The sequence below is a fragment of the Macaca fascicularis genome, chromosome 3, assembly GCF_037993035.2.
Source record: "Macaca fascicularis isolate 582-1 chromosome 3, T2T-MFA8v1.1".
Lineage (NCBI taxonomy): Eukaryota > Metazoa > Chordata > Mammalia > Primates > Cercopithecidae > Macaca > Macaca fascicularis.
The window spans coordinates 56,464,377-56,484,998 of record NC_088377.1 but is presented as its reverse complement, the minus strand read 5'-3'; the positions used below and the strand labels follow the sequence as shown (position 1 = coordinate 56,484,998).

Here is a 20,622-nt window from a genome sequence, read left to right as displayed (position 1 = left end):
AAACTACAGGGACTTCCTTAAATTAATAACAAGGAATATCAGCATTCTAGGACTACCCCTTTAAGAAATCCAGCTGAGATAATTAACACTAAAGATCATCTAATGCACTGATTCACACTTAGCTAACCTTTGGAATCAGGTTTACAAAATATTGATACTTGGGGCTCACCATCAGAGATTCTGACTGAATTGGTCTGGGTGCAGCCTGGGCATGCATTTTTTTTTTTAAGTGCCCCCAAGTAATTCTGATGTGCATTGAAGTTTGAGAGCCATTGCTGAATGGAAATTGCCCACACAAGCAAACTCAAAAGGCTTAGCTGCACTCTGTTAAAGTGGCCTTAAATGCTGCATTCTTGATGTAAGAGAAACACCAAAAAGTTACCCACACTAAGAGTTCTGCATCTGCTTGAAAACTTGTTGGTGGCATTAAACATTAATTTGTTTAATACTCCTTGCCTAAAGACTTGCATAAATTCCTTCTATAATTGGGTTTTAAGAAAAACTTTTCATCTTCTTAGAAACCTGATATGTTTCCTGTTGTTGGAAAATAAAAACCAAGTGTCCTATCTTGTTTCCTTTATAACTCAGAGTGCTGACGCGTCCGAGCTGAACTGGACAGCTAATCAGAGTATTTGTTCCCCAGTGTATTTGATTCTTACTCTGTCTATGCAAGTTTTGATTATTCATTTTGTAAGGGGCATAGAAGTATCTTTTTATTTAATTTTGCTTCATGGCCACTGTAGGAATAGACAAATGCAGAATTATGAATAATGGTCAAGTAATGAAGGCTGACTTTTAGGGAATCTTCTCTGTTAATTTCTCAGACTTTCCACTTACTTAGATGCTTCTGTTCTTGAAGAGCTGCACAAAAACCAAGTGCCCTTCAGGTTAAATTGTATTCAAACAATACCAGAGGAACCCTACTGTAAGGACTTCAGAAAAGTGAATAATCACTTTCATTTATTTCCCTGGATTTGGGCTTTTGTGCATAAAGTTTCTTGAGATTGAAGCCTGCCCAGACCTCACAAACTCCAAGTCTAATCTCTGACACCATGCTGCTGCCCTTCCCCTGAAGCCTCTATTTTAGTTTCCCTCAAGCCTGCTACTCTTGGCAAAGTAACTTCCACCTTCTTCCTTTGCACCCTCTTTCATAGGGCTGAATTAATGAGCCTGCAAGCTGGGGGCAATGTCTCTCCACAGCTGTCTTTTCAAGCAATTATTTAGGGACAGAGAAGGAAGTCATTAACAATCCTGGGAGTCAGCCAGAGACAACTCTGCCACACAATATACTCAGATAGGGCCCTGGGCCAAAAGGTCGTTTTTTACTGGGGGCTTGAGGTGGGGTGGGGTGGGGTAACAAAGTAGTACAGAGAAGAGGATAAGGGAGCAGGGAGCAGGTTTTTATGATATTTTTCTGGCATCTTCAGCAAGAGCAATTTCTTCTGTAAAACAAAAAGTCTAGCTGAACCAATCCGCAATTCATTCAAGGGTGATTCCAGGCAAGAGGGAAGGAATGCCAGTGAGAATAATGCCCCTCTGAAAAATCTGTCCTTACTAAAAGTTCCACTTCATTCCTAGGAGGCTGGGGAAGTAGGTAAAACTTTGGTGCCAAAATGGTATAACAGCCGGGCGCACTGGCTCACACCTGTAAGCCCAGCACTTTGGGAGGTCAAGGTGGGCGGGTCACCTGAAGTCAGGAGTTCGAGACCAGCCCTGGCCAACACGGTGAAACCACATCTCTAGTAAAGTTGGGGGAAAGTAAAATAGAGGCTTCAAAAATTAGCTGGGTAGGGTGGCGCGCCTATAATCCCAGCTTCTTGGGAGGCTGAGGCAGGAGGATCACTTGAACCCAGGAGGTGGAGGTTACAGTGAGCAGAGATCATGCCACTGCACTCCAGCCTGGGCAACAGAGTGAGACTCTGTGTCAAAATAAAATAAAATAAAATAACAGTAATTACTATAATACATGTTACTGAAAGTTATTAAAAAATTGCCTGACTAGTAAAATCAAAATGTTTTACACAAGGTGGCAGATTCCTCTTGCTCTAATAGTCTTGCCAACAAAAGACTTTAAGTGCTTTAGAGAGAAAGATCCTGATACTACTTCCAGTTAGAATTTCTCCTCTTTGGTAAAACGAGGCTATCTTTCTGTGATAGAAACTAAATGTCTAGATTTTCCTTGTTTCTTCATAAAGACAAGTTCTAGAGTCATCTTTCTTTTCCCTTCTCCTGAAATAGACTACGTTATGTAAAGATATTTTGAGAAACCAGTCAAATGTGGGCCTGGTCATCAGAGTGCATGTTTCTCCTCTGATTTTAGAACAATGTTTAGGAGCAAATTAGTGTCTCTGTGATCTCAAAAGTCTTGGAAAACCATTAGAGAGGGAAAGTTCTGTGAGAAACATAACTGGATCAAATGCTGCAAGCCAGAAAGAACTGAGTTCAAATTTTAGCTCTGATAGTAGGCAATGTCCTTAACCTCAGAGTTTGTTTCCTTGCCTATAAATGATACCAAACCTCATCTGATAGGCTTGTTTTCACACTTTTTAGAGCATGACACATAAAAATTTATGATGTCTACCTGCATGCACATACACTTAAAACAAGTTTTTTTGAAACAATACACACTCTAAGTGTAGTATACTCTGATGTCATCTATTTGATTCTATTTGTTAAACTGAATAAAATAAAATTCTGACTGTCACCCACTAATGGATTGAGATATGCAGTTTAAAAAACCATCGTGATAGGTCAGGCACGGTGGCTCATGCCTGTAATCCCAGCACTTTGGGAGGCCAAGGCAGGTGGATCACCTTGTGTCCAGAGTTGGTTCCTTCTGGTGGGTTCTTGATCTCGCTGACTTCAAGAATGAAGCCATGGACCTTCGCAGTGAATGTTACAGCTCTTAAAGGTGGCATGGACCCAAAGAGTGAGCAGCAGTAAGATTTACAGTGAAAGAACAAAGTTTCCACAGTGTGGAAGAGGACCCGAGCGGGTTGCTGCTGCTGGCTGGGGAGGCCAGCTTTTATTCCCTTATTTTTCTCCACCAACATCCTAGTGATTGGTCCATTTTACAGAGCGCTGATTGGCCCATTTTACAGAATGCTGATTGGTCCATTTACAATCCTTTAGCTAGACACAGAGCGCTGATTGGTGCGTTTTTACAGAGTGCTGATTGGTGCATTTACAATCCTTTAGCTAGACACAGAGCGCTGATTAGTGTGTTTACAATCCTCTAGCTAGACAGAAAAGTTCTCCAAGTCCCCACTCTACCCAGGAAGTCCAGCTGGCTTCATCTCTCAACCTGAAGTCAGGAGTTTGAGACCAGCCTGGCCAACACCCCATTTCTACTAAAAATACAAAAAATTAGCTGGGTGTGGTGGCAGGCACCTGGAATCCCAGCTACTTGAGAGGCAGGAGAATCATTTGAACCTGGGAGACAGGAGTTGTAGTAAGCCAAGATCGCGCCATTGCATTCCAGCCTGGGCAACAAGAGCAAAACTCCGTCTCAAAAACAAACAAACAATCATTGTGATAGGGTGTCTTGTGGAATAGTAGTTAGCATTTGATCCAGTAGCAAAGAGGCCAGCACACAGTAAGCCCTTGACAAACCATGGCTCATATAATGTTGTCCTTTCATAGAAACTGACAGCAAATATAACTCCTATTTATCAGGGCAATCCAGAAAACCATACCAGACCATTCTACCCTTTCAATGGTGAAAAGCCACTGCACTGGGTTATGCGGTCAAAAAGCCCCTGAGTTATGTCTATGGCCACTGGCACTCTGCTCTGCAGAAGGGATTCTTTGTTTACGTCTTATCACTCACTACAGTTTTGGGAAGGGGACTTAAATTACCAAAAGGTACTTATTACTGTTTAAAAGAGAACAACAAAAACAGTTAAACATCTACTTTGAGTGAGAGGGAGCCTCTCAATCACACAGAACAATTTTATAGCAATTTTGTAAAAAGCAGACCCTTACAATATAAGACTGTCTTAACTCAATCAATGCTGAAAGCAACTGTGATGGTGAACTCTAATCAAGCTATGTGAGTCTGAATATCCAGAGATACAAAAGGAAGTTAAATCCTTGGAAAACCCTCAAAACTTCAGAGAAAAAAATATTTTCAGTCCCTATGCATGCTTTCCTTCCATAATAACTTTAACAACTGAAGTGTTCAAAACATTTTAGGTAATAAAATATCACTTTAATGATTATGTATTTATTGTATAGTCATTTATAAGGCCTTCCATGAACACACTTACTAAAATAGCTCCCTATCCCATTCTCTTCCCTTTTCTTTTTTTTCCTTTCATAGTATTTATCACTAACAACACCACCATTATAAATGTGTCCTCATCACCACCACCCCATTGCTAGGTATAAGGTTCATGAGAGCAAGGATCTTTTATTGTTTACCACTGTAAACCCAGTACCTAGAATAGAAGGGTGCCTGGCACATAGTAGGAGCACAATAGGTATTTGTGAAACTAATTAATAAATTAGTGAACTAAATGATGTTAACTTCTGCACTGGAGTTCAACCACCAACAAGCCACATGCCTTCTCTTTCTTCTTCCTCCAATGTTATGAGAAAAATCACAGAAAGAAAACCTCCTACTCTCTGAAGGCATCAGCTGTGTATCATGCACCGAACCTCCCTGTAACTGTTCCTTTCTTTCTCTACACTTAAACAAATAACAACTCCCCAGCACCCCTTGGCACTGTTCTGGGTCTACCAGTTGCTCATTTCCTTTTTTTTTTTTTTTCAAGACAGAGTTTTGCTCTGTCGCCCGGGCTGGAGTGCAGCGGCATGATCTCCACTCACTATAAGCTCCACCGCCCAGATGCATGCCATTCTCCTGCCTCAGCCTCCTAAGTAGCTGGGACTGCAGGCACGCGCCACTGTGCCCGTCTAATTCTTTGTATTTTTAGTAGAGACAGGGTTTCACCATGTTAGCCAGGATGGTCTCGATCTCCTGACCTCGTGATCCACCTGCCTCGGCCTCCCAAAGTGCTGGGATTACAGGCGTGAGCCACCGCACCCGGCCCATTTCCTCTTAAAGAAATAACGGATATGTGAAATCAAAACACAACTATCTGATGTCACTCCTTCAGGACCCATCCAGGGTTGGAAGCCCTTAGCCAAAGTCAGAAGCCCCTCAGACTCCAAAGGAAAAACAGCAGCAAACACCAACAAGGAAAAGGCAAATGGCAGACAGGCAAAACAAACCAGAAGGTTGGACTCCATCCAAACTAAAGACAACTTCATCTACCCCCTTTTCTTCTCCAAGAGATAGCTGGGTCTTGGGAAGGAGAGGCTCTCCTCTAGCTGAATACTTCAAGTTATGAGAGGAAAGATCATGCCAGGATTTCAGATTATTCCAAGTGGCAGCTGGGTACTGCTTTCCCATTGAGACTTCACGCATTCATCTGCCTAGATCTCTCCAAAACTAAACTTAAAGGACGCTGTAATCTTTTCTGCAATAGCCTGACGAAGCAGCCTGGAGAATTTTACTGGAATCCAGGCCCTCCAAGTTTCCAAGCCTGTGTAGCTAACGTTTGGTGTCATTTTGGGTAGTTTAATGGCTACTCACCCTGGAAAGCATGCCTACGTATCTGGGGATAGCACTTGAAGGTTGGGGAGGGGGGCTGTCAGAGCAGCACAATAAAGCAAATCACCTGGTAAAATGGGAGATGAATGCACAAATCCAGGCAGAGAATGTGAAGTAGAAATGCATTACTGACTCAAGAAATCATTTCAAATGACTTATACTACAAATTGGCTTTAAGAGACATCTCAGTCTGCACATGTATTCCCTGCTGAATGATGATACCTATTCAAATGATCAAAAACAGTCCGTTCTTAAATTCTGGATAAATCCCAGACCTCAGAAACAGGCAAAGGAAGGGGGAAAAAAAAGTTCAAAAGCAGAAAGGCAGTAAATGTTACTCTTAGGACCAATCTCTCTGATATGCCTCAAGCTTGCTAACAGCATTTTTATGCCACAGGCATGCTACTTTCCTTTGCCCTCATTTTATTTCACAGGAAGTCCTTCCCTAATAGCCATGGAATACCCAAAAGGAGAAGCGAAGGGGAGGGCAAGGCATTCTGCTATCTCTTCTGCTTGGAAAAGACTCGAGGGCCTGGAAAGATGCCGCAAAAATCAGTGTGAGCACAACAAACAGCAGCGGCCAAGGAAACTGAATCCCAGTGGGAAATCTGCCAGCTGGGAACCACTCTGTAACTGGAGAACAAGCATCTACTTAAATGGCCAGTGTCCAGCTCAATACAAACCATGTGGTTACAAGGACCACAGTAGAAACCCCTCCTAAAATCACCATGGGCCTGTTTCCTGCTAAACTGACCCTAACAGTCCCAGTGTAAAATCATTCCTCCCTCTTCTAAAGTGAATGTTCTAATCTCCAAAGGATGACAAGTATCTCAAACAGATTCTTAATGAGGCGAAGAAGAAAAGCAAAGGAGAGAGTCACAGGAGCAGTGGTGCTTCAAGTCACAGCACGTTTGGCAATGTTAAGTGGGATAAGTGAAGCAAAAAAAAAAAAAAAAAAAGATGAGCAGCACCCTCTTGAGAGGGTCAAAGAGATTACCCTGCACACATGGCAAAGCTGGGCATGCCCAGGGGGCACCACAGCATGTGAACCATGGATTTGGGTATGAGTAAGAGGTAAAGCCCAGAGCAGGGAAGAATATCTAAGTCATGTCAATACACAACAAATCCAAACAACTAGAATCTTATTACTAAGTTAAACATACTTAGAGTCCATTAAAATAATTCTAAGGGACTCAACAAAGCCTTTCCAAAAAGGGAATTACTTTTGCAAGGCCCAAGCCTGAGAACTAAACTATATCTGACCCTAATTAACTACCCAAATACAAGGTAACATAACATATTGCTCCTTCCCAATAGAGGATCCACTCTAAAAGTCATACTTGGTTGTAATGTCTGATTTTTTTTTAATGGTAGATTTCCCTCTTTAATTATCTTTTCTTAAAATCAAGAAGAAAATTATCTTTCAGTCCTTGGGTGCATACCAACCAGGGACTTTGGCAATATAACCCAGGAACCAGCTGGGAAAAAGGTCCCTGGGATTGAAAACATTTGTAAGGCAAATAATTGAAAATTGACTGTAGCTACAAATAAATTCCCTGTGGTCTGAAATCCATCTTCTACTGGTAGGGACCGTGCAAAAACCATCATGACTGGATGAGACCTTGGAAGTCAATTAATGCAATGAAGGTTCTTTTAAAAAGAAAGAAAAAAAAAAGAGAGAGAGAGAGAGATGGGGTCTCACTCTGTCACCTAGCCTGCAGTAATAGGTATCATCACAGCTCACTCCAGCCTCAATCTCACAGGCTTAAGTGATCCTCCCACCTCAGCATCACAAGTAGCTGGGACTACAGGCACATGCCACCACGCCCAGCTGATCTCTCTTTTTAGTAGTGACAGGGTCTCATTATGTTGCCCAGGCTGGTCTCAAACTTCTGAACTCAAGCTGTCTGCCCACCTCAGCCTCCCAAAGTGCTGGAATTACTGGTGTGAGCCAGGCCACAACGAAGGTTCTAAAATCTGGTCCCATTTCAGACCTACTGAACCTGAACCCACATCCAGGAGATAGCATCCAGGAATCTGTACTTTTAAGTTCCCTCCGGTTATTCTGAAGGTTCAGAAACACCTCCTTGCCTCTACTTAAGAGATGGGGAATTAGTAAGTCTTTCTGCTAGAGAGCCCATGTTTAGGGCTTTACTCAAGGGCCTGGTGACCTGAGAATGAATGACCCAAAGGCACTTGTTCCAGCAGCCACATATGGCTGACCAGAGTAAGGCAGCCAATTCCCAGCCCACAGGCAGCTCCCTCTCCAGACTTGGTGTGTGGCCTTTGCAACAAGTGGGAAGGGAAGGAGAGAAGAACAAACAAACAAAAACCAGCCACTGCAGTCTACACTGAGGCAAGATTACAAGTAATGTGGTGAAGAGCCTTCAAGAGACTGGAAAGACTCTAATAGAGATGCCTGTCAATTCGGTGCAGTATAATTAGCTCGTAAAACTTTAAACAAACAATTATTCTAGTCCTCTGCCAACAGGCTGCTGAGGGCAGGGCCAAAGAAGACAATTCTCCTTAGGAGAGCTGGTCTCCAGAGCTTATGCAGAGGCCAAGCTGTGATTCACAGGACCCACTGCCTAACACTGTTATCTGCTGGTACCTCCAGCCCACACACAGCAGTCCAGTGCTGAGTGCTCCTTCTTGGCCAGTACCATAAATAGGCCCCCTCCTTTCTCATTATTCCTAAAACTGTCAGTAGTGGGCAAATGTATTATCAATAGAAGGAATTTGCTTTCATATTATTTTCATTTTAAGAAATAACAATGGAACCATTTTTCAAAGTAATTCTGAGAAAATATCATAACAAAGGATAACCTTCATCTAGCCATGGAGACAACGTCTGAGATTTAAAGACAGAGAAGTGCACTTTCATTATAGGACTAATACGGTAGAAAACAGAAAAGGCTAAACTGGGAGATTTAAGATCCAAGTCACAGCTCCAGCATCACTGCTAACTGTGAAACTGGGCTGGTTTTTTAACCCTGCTAGATCTCAGTTTCCCCATCAATAATTTGGGGAATAGGAGGAGTAGGTTAAAACAATCAACACCTTTTGAAATGTAATTCTAACTAATTTATAGCTTTGTGGATAGCTCTTTAAATTGTGGTTGAAATCAGTATGCAAGATGACCTGCTTAAAATCCTATCAACCTCAATTAAAAATAAGGGAGAGTCTATCAGAGGTTCTTTCGGTCTATTTTGTTGTTTGCTTTCAAAAGAACTCAGGAACAGCAATGAAGTGAGAGTGGAAATCATAACAGCCACTAATGAGTCTCATTTAACTCCAGCAATGACACTCACCAGTGACCATTTGTCCCTAGATTCTAATGCTGTGCTTCTATCTACCACCACACCCTAATGCAGACCATCCTTTCAGGTTCCTGCGTGTAGCTCCAGCCACTTACAGCTCTATAAATAACAACAGCCAGGCACACAGTGACCGTCACCTGTGAAATTAGCATCAAATGGTCTGATCAGGTTTCTTTATCCGCCCTCCTCCTCTTTGCCCTAGGCCAAAAATTCAGACAATGCTGTTAGACCACAGTTACATAATCCTTCCCAGGACCTGTGGATGGAGTATGGCCCTATCACAACACAAGACAGCCTTTTCTCTGTACATCACTCCAATGGGCTTTAATAGAAAATAACAAAATTTTAACAAGCACCAAATCTCCAATATTTATTTTATAACTTCAGAGCCCTATGAAATTTATTGTAACAAAGGCTCTAGAAGTTCCAAGAAATAAAACACAAGCTTATTCTTAGAGTGCAATGTTTTAATAATCAATTAAACTTGATAAATTCAGAATAAAATTTAATAGCAACTAAAATCTGATATGGCTAAATATCAATTGAAAATACTTCTTTAGATCACAGGTAAGGCCAGCTGTGGTGGCTCACACCTGTAATCCCAGCACTTTGGGAGGCCAAGGTGTTCAAGACCACTGGTCAACATAGTAAGACCCCCATCTCTAGAGAAGATAAAAAAAAATTTAGTTGGGCATGGTGGCACACACCTGGAGTCTCAGCTGCTAGAGTGGCTAAAGTGAAAGGACTGCTTGAGCCCAGGAGGTCCAGGCTGCAGTGAGCTATGATCACACCACTGTACTCCAGCCTGGGTGACAGAGTGTGTGTGTTTATACACACACACACACACACACACACACATTTTTTTTTGAGAAAGAGTCTCGCTCTCTAGCCCAGGTTGGAGTGCAGTAGAGCAATCTCGGGCTCACTGTAACCTCTGCCTCCCGAGTTCAAGAGAGTCTCCTGGCTCAGCCTCCTGAGTAGCTGGGATTACAGGCATGTGCCACCAAGCCCGGCTAAATTTTTGCATTTTTAGTAGAGACACAATTTCACCATGTTGGTCAGGCTGGTCTCGAACTCCTGACCTCATGATCTGCCTTCCTCGGCATTCCAAAGTGCTGGGATTACAGGCGTGAGCCACTGCACCCAGCCTCCATCTATATATTTTTTAAGTTATACTCCTTTATTTTGAATATAACAGATTTCTTGGCTTAGTTGGAAAACCCAAGGTGGCAGCATTTTTTGTAAAGCTCAGGAAACAAGCTCTTCCCATCCTTTCTAATGCCTGGGCAGTCAATGTGAAAAGACAACCTTTCCAATTCATTCAACAAATTTGGATTTACTGCGCAGACACTATGTGTCCGGCCCATTGATAGAGATTCTGGTGATCCCTAAATAGAACAGTGTTCCTAAAATTGTACTATTATTCACACACATACTAACAAATAGATATGGTGGCTCACACCTGTAATTACACCTGTAATCCCAGCACTTTGGGAGGCAGAGATGGATCACTTGAGCCCAAGAAGTTCAAGACCAGCCTGGGCAACACAGGGAGACCCAGACTCCATTTTTTTTTTTTTTAAAGGCTCAAAACTATGTGTAGTACTTTCTTTTAACAGAGGCTTAAAGAGATAAAATGTAAAAATGGCAACGTCATTTTTCAAAGTTCGGCCTTTCACTATTGCACAGTCCACAACCACACTCCACCCCAAACACACACATATCTAAGCTTGTTAGGATAAACACAAGCCCATCTATATCAGGAAAAAGAGAATGTGGTCAGTGAATGCTTATTACTGATGGTGGCAACCCCACCTCAGTCCCACTCATTGGTTTCCACGCTGAATGGGAAATCATGCTGACTCCCAAGATCTCACAAACTCATCAGTCTGTCCCAAGAAACAGCTAGAAAATCGACAGGCTTGTTCACAGCATTAACTTTACAAGAACACTAATCATTCCTTTTTCTTTATTTATCATTCTTTAAGATCAGGCTAACTCCTCTGGTCTGTCCACACTGTTGCAGACCACGGTAACATCATGTCTCTGAATCTAAAGTTCTGTGGCCCTGACACATGTTAGAGCAGTAAGTCCCAAACCTCACTGCACATTACAACTATCTGGGGAGCTTTAAAAAAATGCTTAGGTCCTACCCCACAGAGATTCTGATTTAAGTGGTCTAGAGTGAGGTCTTGGCATGGGTTTTTTCTTAACCCCCCCGGGTGATTCTAACATACAGCCAAGGTTGAGAATAACTGCACCACACCAGTGGTTCTCCAAGTTTGATCTATAGACCAGCAATATCTGGGAACTGAGAAACGCAAATTCTTAAGACACAGACCAAATGAGTAAAAAAAAACAAAGTATGGGGATGAGGCCCAGCGATTTGTATTTTAATAATTCTCCAAGACATTCTGAGGCACACTAATGTTTGAGAGCCACTGTATTACAGAATCTAAGGATCCTTAAGAATTACTTTTAGTTAACTTTTAAAGCATTTACATTTTACCTTTCCAGTTACACAATAAGGTCCTCAAAGTCAAGAACTATATTTTCTATTTATGTCTACCTATCTCTCTAGCCAATACTGTGCCTGACAGAAGTAACTGCTTCATTAATATTTATTGGTTTTTCATCCAGCACATCTCAGTATAGGAACATAATCCACATCCACAAACAAGGAAGAAGACAGCCTTGGGCCAGCATGAACCAGCATGAGTGATCTGTCCCCGGAAACCTGATTAAAGGCCAATGCCCTCCCACCTCACATGGTTCAGCTCTCCCCATACCATCCAAAGATGCTTTTCATTTCATAGAGTATTACAAAGAGGGGCTTGGAAGCAGGGACTCTTAAGCCCAAAGTTTTCTCCGAAGCCTACTTTTTAAAGGGAAAAAACAAAAAATCATTTGTAAATAATTTTATATTCAAAAACTCAACACTTATTGATCACCTATTGAATGCAAAGCACTGTCCTGGGCATAGCTGAAGACACAAATATGTCTTAGATATCAGAACTCAAAGGCCTTAGAGTGAAACAGTAGTGCCTGTAGGGCTTTATTTTAAAACACAGCTTTCCAAGAAATGATCTACATAAAAAGGAAACATTCACAGGAACAGATCATGAAATTCTAGCTGCTTCCACCAGGACCTGGTAGCAACATCTTCAATCAACCAAAGAATTTTCTCTGAATTATAAAGTATACAAATGTATTTTAGAAGACACTTAAGTAATACAATTGAAATACATACAACAATTCCATTAAAACAACTAGAAAAGCTAAGTATTTAAGACTAGAAATACGTGAGTGTTCAATCAGAAAATGGGATGAGATGGAGGAGAAAGTAAGGGTTGGGAGGTGCTAGGTATCCTCCAGTTATTAAAACGTGCACATACTGGTAGCCTTCTCAGTTTGCTTGTGGCCATGCTGCCAGGGTCATCTGGAAATGCCCAAGAGCAAAGGTAAGATATACTTCTAAAGTTCCCTTGAGATACTATGTCTTTCAAACACCAAGTTTTTCTAACCACAAACAGAAGGACAATTAAAGGCAGTGAGTTAGGGAAAGAGGTAATGACAGTTACTCAAATAGCTACTTTCTGAGTTTACTGTGGCCTCAATTAAAGATGCTTCATTGGTCGGGTGCAATGGCTCACGCCTGTAATCCCAGAACTTTGGGAGGCCAAGGTGGGCAGATCACTTGAGATCAAGAGATCGAGACCATCCTGGTCAACAAGGTGAAACTCTGTCTCTACTAAAAATACAAAAATTAGTCGGGTGTAGTAGCGCAAACCTGTAGTCCCAGCTACTCGGGAGGATGAGGCAGGAAAATCACTTGAACCCTGGAGGCAGAAGTTGCAGTGAACCGAGATCGTGCCTCTGCACTCCAACCTGGGCAAAAGAGCAAGACTCCAACTCAAAAAAAAAAAAGAAAGATGCTTCATCATAAGTAGGAATGGCAGCCCACTCCTGAGTAAGCTGTTTGCCTCAGTCTTGAAAAAGATTAATGATCAGTGACCTGGCTATTTTCTTCTACAGGTCAAACAGAGACACTAGAAATGGCCTTGCTTACTACATATCAGAACTGTGCTTCACAACACATGGAGGTGGGGAAGCGTCCTCCAAAGTCAGGCAAGTCAAAAGGAAAGGCAGAAAAAGACACAAATATGACCATAAGCCACAGTATTCCTTGCCATTTCAGTTTCCAGGGCTCCCTGAGAAAACACAGAGTGACTCCCTGCACTAACTCAAAGGTTTACTGAATAAGCAAGCAGATTGGATCTTTAGCCGGGAGTGCAGGCACCAAGAAACCAGCTACACTTGTATTACTTGTGTTTCCACAGTTGTATCCACAGCTTATTTTTTTTAAAGAACAACACAAGATAAAATCTGGAAATATTCTTAGAGGCTTCCCCATACCCACAGCTTCTGCACCACATGCAGACATTCCTGGAATACCTTCAGTAACATAAAACCTAATATTTACATTTTTGACTAGGCATGGTGGCTCATGCCTGTAACCCCAGCACTTTGGGAGGCTGAGGCAGAAGGACTGCTTGAGGCCAGGAGTTCAAGACAAGCCTGGGAAACATAGCAAGACCCCATTTCTACAAAATATTTTTATTTAATTAGCTGGGTGTGGTGGCGTGCACTTGTAGTCTCACTAACTTGGGAAGCTGAGACGAGGGACTCACCTGAGCCCAGGAGTTCAAGGTTGCAGTGAGCTGTAATCAAACCACTGCACTCTAATCTGGGTATCAGACTGAGACACTATCTCTAAAACACAAAAACAATTTACATTTGGGAAAGCCCTGCAAGAATGCTCTCCCCAAAACAGAGCCATAGTATTTTCCTCTATGCCTTCCCCTACTAGTCCTGGTTCCATACTAGGAAAGGAAAAATCTAACTAATCCCTCCTAGAAACCACAGTCCACATAGGATGTAGGGATAGATATCATGTGCAAATTTTTCAAGAATTACGACCCTTTCATGCAGGCTGATGATTCCTAATATGTATTTTCCCCCCCACACATAGTTCCCTTGCCAAAAGGCCAACACAATTAGAAGCTATAACTGTGCCTGACCCTCTGACATTAGTCATATGATGACAGTAACCATGACACATACAGAAACACCCAACAGAAACAAAGACCAGCCAAGTAAGCACTGAGGAGGGATAGAGACCACAGGAGTCACCCAAGGATCAAATTCAGCTCTTGCTAGACCAGGAGAATCCCATGGTGAACTCAGAGAAAGAAGTGGGGTGGGGGAGGTCTCCTACCCAGGGCCAATCTCAGGGATCTATTATTTAAAAGCAGAGAAATGAGACCAGGGGTATTTGCACTGTCAAAACAGGGAAGCTATCAGGAATGACATTCTGACACCCACTCAAAACTCATTTTGAATCTGGGACCCCATTCAAAGAATGACTTTCCTTCTAGCACTGAGAGAAATGCTAGCAGCTCCCCTGGCCCAGGTGGAACACACAGGCAGCCTTCCCCAGAATCCAGCTCTGATCACTTCTGCTACAGGAAAATGATCTGCTTGCCTTGAAATGTGTGCTGCGGAATGAAGGCATCCCCATCAACAACACCCCAACCCTTCACATCCAGCCTCAGACACCTGCTACACTTTATCTGGGTGGACCAGCCAGACCAGTCTAAGTCAAGGGAAAGAGTAAGAACATAAGGTGACCTGACTCAACCTCAGGCCTGGATTGGAAATGGCTTATCGGTGAGGGAGAATCCCTGGGCTTCCTTGGCAAGATTGAAAAATGCAGCCTAGATGGAAATATGATAGCCATCAGGTTAAAGTGAGGCCAATGGGAGAGGCCTAAAAGCCGCGATGACAGCATCAGGGATCATTCTCAGCCTCTAAGGAGAGCAGGATGTCGACAGAAAGCACCACCCCCTGGGAAGCACTGATGAAAACCACGACTGCCCAGGCAACAGCAGTTCCCAAATGGGGAGTCCACCCTGCCATTAGCCACCAAGAAGACAGCGTCCTGAGAAGGAATGGAGTGAAGGGTGGGGTTAAGTGAGAAAGGCAAAAACATACCACAATGCAGTTTTTCTATAACCCAGCATCACAATTTACAGCTTCCAAGGATACCACATAATATTCTTCACAACACTACTCAATTAAAAAAAAAAAAATACAAAACATTATTTCCATGTGGTGATAACATACTTAACGATTTCTAATTATGTATTCTGCTTATTCTGAAAGTAGTTATCTGGTTAATTCATAATTTACCAGAACTAGTTTATATTTACACAAACTGCTAACAGATTAATATTCTGAAGAATTCGCAACTAGTCTAGGTTCCTCTGGAGAGATCAGGAGTTCCCAAGAACCACCTGGGGCATTAATTTAAAACCAAAAATTATTGGACTATATCCTAGACCTACTGAACCAGAATCTTCAGGGATGAAAATCCCTGATTTGTAAATCAACTTTACTGAGGTATACTTTACTCAGAAAATTAAAAGTACCCATTCTAAGTACACTATTTGTTGAGTCTGACAAATGTATAAGCCACAACGCCAAGATATATATTTCTATCGCCTCAAAAATTTCCCTCGTGGTAGGCCCATACATTCTTGCTGAGATTTCCTATTTTTGTTGTTTAAAATAAATAAATAAGTACTTGCTTATAGAAGCATTTTTATGATGTCTGCTTTAAAATTCTTGTCAGAATTAAAACATCCGATTCATCTCAGTGCTTGTATCCATTATTGGCTATTCACATTCATGCTGTGCTCTTCCTGGTTTTTGACTGTATCCTGGACATCTTTATTTACTTAATTTATTTTTGAGACAGTCTCGCTCTGTTGCCCAGGCTGGAGTACAGTGGCACAATCATGCTTCATAGCAGCCCCGATTTCCTGGGCTCAAGAGATCCTCCTACCTCAGCCTCCTGAGTAGCTGGGACAACAGGAACACACCACCAGCAGCTATTTTTTTTTTTTTTTTTTTTTTTTTAAAGAGACAGGGGTCTGTGTTGTCCTGGCTGGTCTCAAACTCCTGGCCTCAAGCAATCCTCCTGCCTGGCCTCCCAAAGTGCTGGGATTATAGGGGTGAGCCACGGCTCCCAGCCCTGGACATCTTTGCTTAGCAGGCAGTACCCCTGTTGAAATGTACCCCTGTTGAAACGGGGTGGTGGGTGTGGACTCTGCTTCCTCCAGGGCCCTACCATCACTAGAGTGGAAAAAGCAGGGCACTGGGTCACATTGACGGCTGCAGACAATGGGGTAGAAGTTCTCCTCCCAACTTGGCCCTGCAGACAACTTTCTACTGAATATGAGGCACTGACTGGCACTGGTTTATTTCCTCTAAGTTAGGGTGTTTGACAGGATTCCTCTTAGCTCCAGTGCCACCAGGGAGGAGAGCTGACTCACATTATTTTTTTGCTACAGGGTAGAGACGGAAGCTCAGCATAAGGCTGGACCCCGCTGATACTCCTGGCTCTGCCATGGAGTACTATCTAGTTCTGCCCAGCAAGGGGAATGAAAGATCAGCACCCTGCTCCATTCTGCTGACACCACCTGGCAGAGGAACTGAAGCACCGCCTGCTTCAAGGACCAGTGTGGAAGATCAACTCTGCACAGCCCAGCTGCAATGGCAGGGATTACTGTCAAAAAGGCTTTCTGTTGTAGCCCACCCTTTCCCCAGGCCTTTGGTTTGGGGAAAAATATTTTTCTTAGAGCCTTTTTTTTTTTTTTTTTTTTTTTTTTTTTGGTCTATGCCTCTTGGCATTTCTGGTTTAAAGATTTTGTAGTACCCTGTATGAGACACATGCAAGCTGTGTTTTATTATGTTTTGCTTTATTGAGCTTTGCAGATACATGCATTGTGTTTTGCCACGTTGGCCAGGCTGGTCTCAAACAAACAGCCTTGAGTGATCTGCCTGCCTTGGCCTCCCAAAGTGCTGGGATTACAGGTGTGAGCTACCACAGCCAGCCTCACTTAATCCTTACAATAACTTTCATGTGGGTATGATTTTCATGGACATTCTCCATATAAGGTGAGGGACACTGCATTTACGTGAATTGCCCAAGGTCACATAGCTCATAAATACTAGGTCTGCTGCACACTAACCTTCCAAAAAATTCAAATAAATAAATATTAGGTCTGGGATTCAAAACCCGGCTGTTTAGCTCTTGGAGCCCTCATTCTCACATACTATGTAGTCTTTTACACAATGCAAAGCTCATAAACCTACCTTTATGCATGAGTTTTTAAAACTTATTCAAATACACTAAGGCATTATCCTACAGTAATAAATAAAGTCAAGGAACACAGAAATCAAAACAAATTTGCCTTAGGCGGTAAATTCAGAAACTCATTGGCATCCTCTCTGGGCTGAGAGGTATAAATCATTAAGTCTTAACTTCTTAGTCTTGCTCCTCATAATCTGATACAAGTCTATATTTTCAAAGTTACTTCCACTTTAAGACTTTAAATTCCAGCCAAGTACAGTGACTCATGCCCATAATCTCAGCACTCTGGGAGACAAAGGCGTGAGGATCGCTTGAAACCAGGAGTTTGAGACCAGCCTGGGCAACACAGGGAGGCCCCATCTCCAAAAAAGACTTAAAAAGTAGCTGGGCGTGGTGGTGTGTGCCTGTAGTCCAAGCCACTCAGGAGGCTGAAGTGGGAGGATGGCTTAAGCCTGAGAGACAGAGGCTGCAATGTTCGTGCCACTGCACTCCAGTCTGGGCAACAGAGCAACACCCTATCTCCAAAACAAACAAACAAAAAGATTTTAAATTCCCTGACAGAAAGGACCTTATACCTTTATCAGACTGCACAGTTGTTTATAACAAACTTGGCAAACATTTATTGAAGAAGTAAGAGAAGGAATGAATCCAACATCAGAAAAAACACTTAGAGTGTAGGGCAACTGAATGATACTGGACAAATGTGAATTTCTGAGTGGAACCGGATCTGCCATTAACTAGTTGTGTACAATTCAGGCTCTGTAAGCTTCAGTTATCCAGAAATTGCACAAGGTAACAATTATGGATGCAGTCCAGCTTCCTATGCCAAACAAAAGGAACTGAAGACTTAAGGATCCCCATATCTGTCTTTTCTCAGTTAAAAAAAAAAAAAAAAAAGTGACGTCACGGGCCGGTTGCGGTGGCTCACGCCTGTAATCCCAGCACTTTCGGAGGCCGAGGTGGGCAGATCACCTGAGGTCAGGAGTTCGAGACCCATCTGACCAACATGGAGAAACCTCGTCTCTACCAAAAATACAAAAATTAACTGGGCGTGGTGGTGCATGCCTGTAGTCCCAGCTACTCCAGAGGCTGAGATAGAAGAATTGCTTGAACCCAGGAGGTGGAGGTTGCAGTGGGCCAAGATCGCGCCACTGCACTCCAGCCTATGCAACAAGAGCAAAAACTCCAACTCAAAAAAAAAAAAAAAAAGGTAAGGTCACATGACAGGCAGCAGGTATGAGACTGAACCGAAATAAAAAAACCTGATCTTGAAATTTGATTCCCAGCTTCTAACCTCCCCAAGAAACCACTGTTCCTCTGCCCCAGTAATCTGCCTTGTTGTCTACTAGGCAAACTCCCTGTCGTCCTCCAAACTCGTCTTGACCAAGGAGTCCTCCAGGACGCCCTCACCCTTTGCCACACGGAATTAGCATTGCATCTTCCGTGCTACCAACATACCTTCTGTCACTTCTACTGCTGCAGTTTCCACACTGCACTGAAACCATCTACTTGCACACATATCTTCCACACTAGACTATGAACTCCTTGACAGCAGAAGCAGTGTTTATTCACTTCTGTACCCCAATGTTCAACACTGTGCCTGGGGCCTACCTGCACACAATACGTGTTTTTGACTAAGTAGCTCAAAGCCAAGTAATTTCCCTTTGGAACTCCAAATTTACTTTCTCACCACTCCCCTTTTTAGTTACCTGTTAAAGCTATAGGGAAAATTGCTCTTGAAAGTAGGTCAATGGAAAGGCTAATTATCCAAGAAAAAACCTGTGGGTTCATACACAGGAAGATCGCTGGGTGCTTTGGTAGGTTTTAGGTGGTGAGAAAGGAGTTTACACAGTAATGTGCAGAAGCCATGAGTGCACAGTGGCCAGGGCAATGACAGGGCTAGTCATTCACAGTTCTTCCTGCCTGAAGTTCTGAATCCTCCCCTATGGTTCTCCAACACTGCAAAAACACAGGTTCTTTAAGGAGTTGGTGGGTGAAGCCACATTTCTTTTTGTGATCTACTCTAAAACCCACTGGCCATTAGCTCTTTCAAGTAGCAACCTGTTCTGCCTTATGCGAAACCATTTTTCTCTAAGTGCAACTTACTGGTGTTCATGAACAGATCGGTTTTACATTTATCCTTAACTTTAAATGATGTCATTAAGTCTTCCTAAGTGCAGCTGAGGTAAGGGGGAAAAAAAGCAAGTGGAAGTAGCTATTATGCAAGGTAATGAAAGACAAGCAACTGGCCTGGAGGGAGGAAACGTCAGCCCTCTGTTGTTTTCTAGTAGGTCCCTGGAAATCCTTGCTTTCTAAAGTACACTATCTCCAAAATTTACAAAGGTCTTGTATGAAGCACTCTGCAAAGCTGTGATGCAGAAGTAGGATAACCGCCTCTAACTCCACGTAGCTCAGTTTACACGCCACGTAGCTCGTGCCCAACAGGCCAGTGGGCTCCAGCTGGAGCCAAGAGGCTGGCACCTCAAAACACATCTCAGGCAGCCAGGATGATCCCACTGTGGCGCCTCCACCTGCCTCTCTGGAAATCCACCGACCCACCATGTGAACTCAGGGCTGAGGGTAGTGGGTCTCAGGTGGCGCAAACCTTTCATACAAAAAAAATTCACACACATTCTAGGCATTTGCTAAATGTCTGCTGAATGACTGTAATGTCCACACAAAGTTCTATGGTCCTCATTTATAATGTAAAAAGTGCAAAAAGATGTTTTGCTAGATTAACAAAATCACCTGAAATGAATCAAACCAATATTTTTAAAACCACCAGCACCAAAACAAAACCAAACCAGAGCCTCTCAATAAAAGATGACCAGTATACACTGCTTATATTAATAACATGCTCTGATGTGTTAGCCCCCATGAGGGCCTACACTTCCTTACCCTTAACTGTTTGTCTCACTATAGCAACCATCTGGGAGGAGACAACCGTGTTTATGCTCTCGAATTTCACATTCACACCACCCTGACCATCCACCACAAATGCCAACTAGTTTTCTTATCACAATGAAAGCAACTTGATATATACTGAAATACTTGCTACATGGCAGGCACTGTTCTGAAGGTTTAACATATATTTCACCCTTCACAACAACCCTGTGAGGTAATGACTAGAATTATCTCCATTTCTTAGCTACAGCTCAGTTCACTGGACCCGCCTAATGCAATTTCTTTATCTTTTCCACCTTAGTTTATGTCCCTTGTTTATTCTCAATAATCAAGTTTACTCCGTGGGTTAGGAAACAGGAACATCAAAATGCTGACAATACATCGCCCTGTTCACCCACAAGCTCTGGTCTGCATTATTAATTTCTAGACAATAAAGGCAGCAGCCAGCTCCCAGGAAAGGAGGGGAGGGAAATATAAATGCAAACATATCATAATCTGAGGAACAATTAAGTCTCCAAGTTGGATAGCTAGCTATTTCCAGCTAAATGCAGAATAGTGCATTT

The 20,622-nt window shown here is 42.7% G+C and overlaps 1 protein-coding gene across 18 annotated transcripts in view; it reads right to left on the bottom strand.

Annotated features, from left to right (window-relative positions):
- Positions 1 to 20,622, bottom strand: part of AUTS2 (activator of transcription and developmental regulator AUTS2) — a 1,209,597-nt gene that overhangs the window by 1,009,000 nt on the left and 179,975 nt on the right. The window lies entirely within an intron of this gene.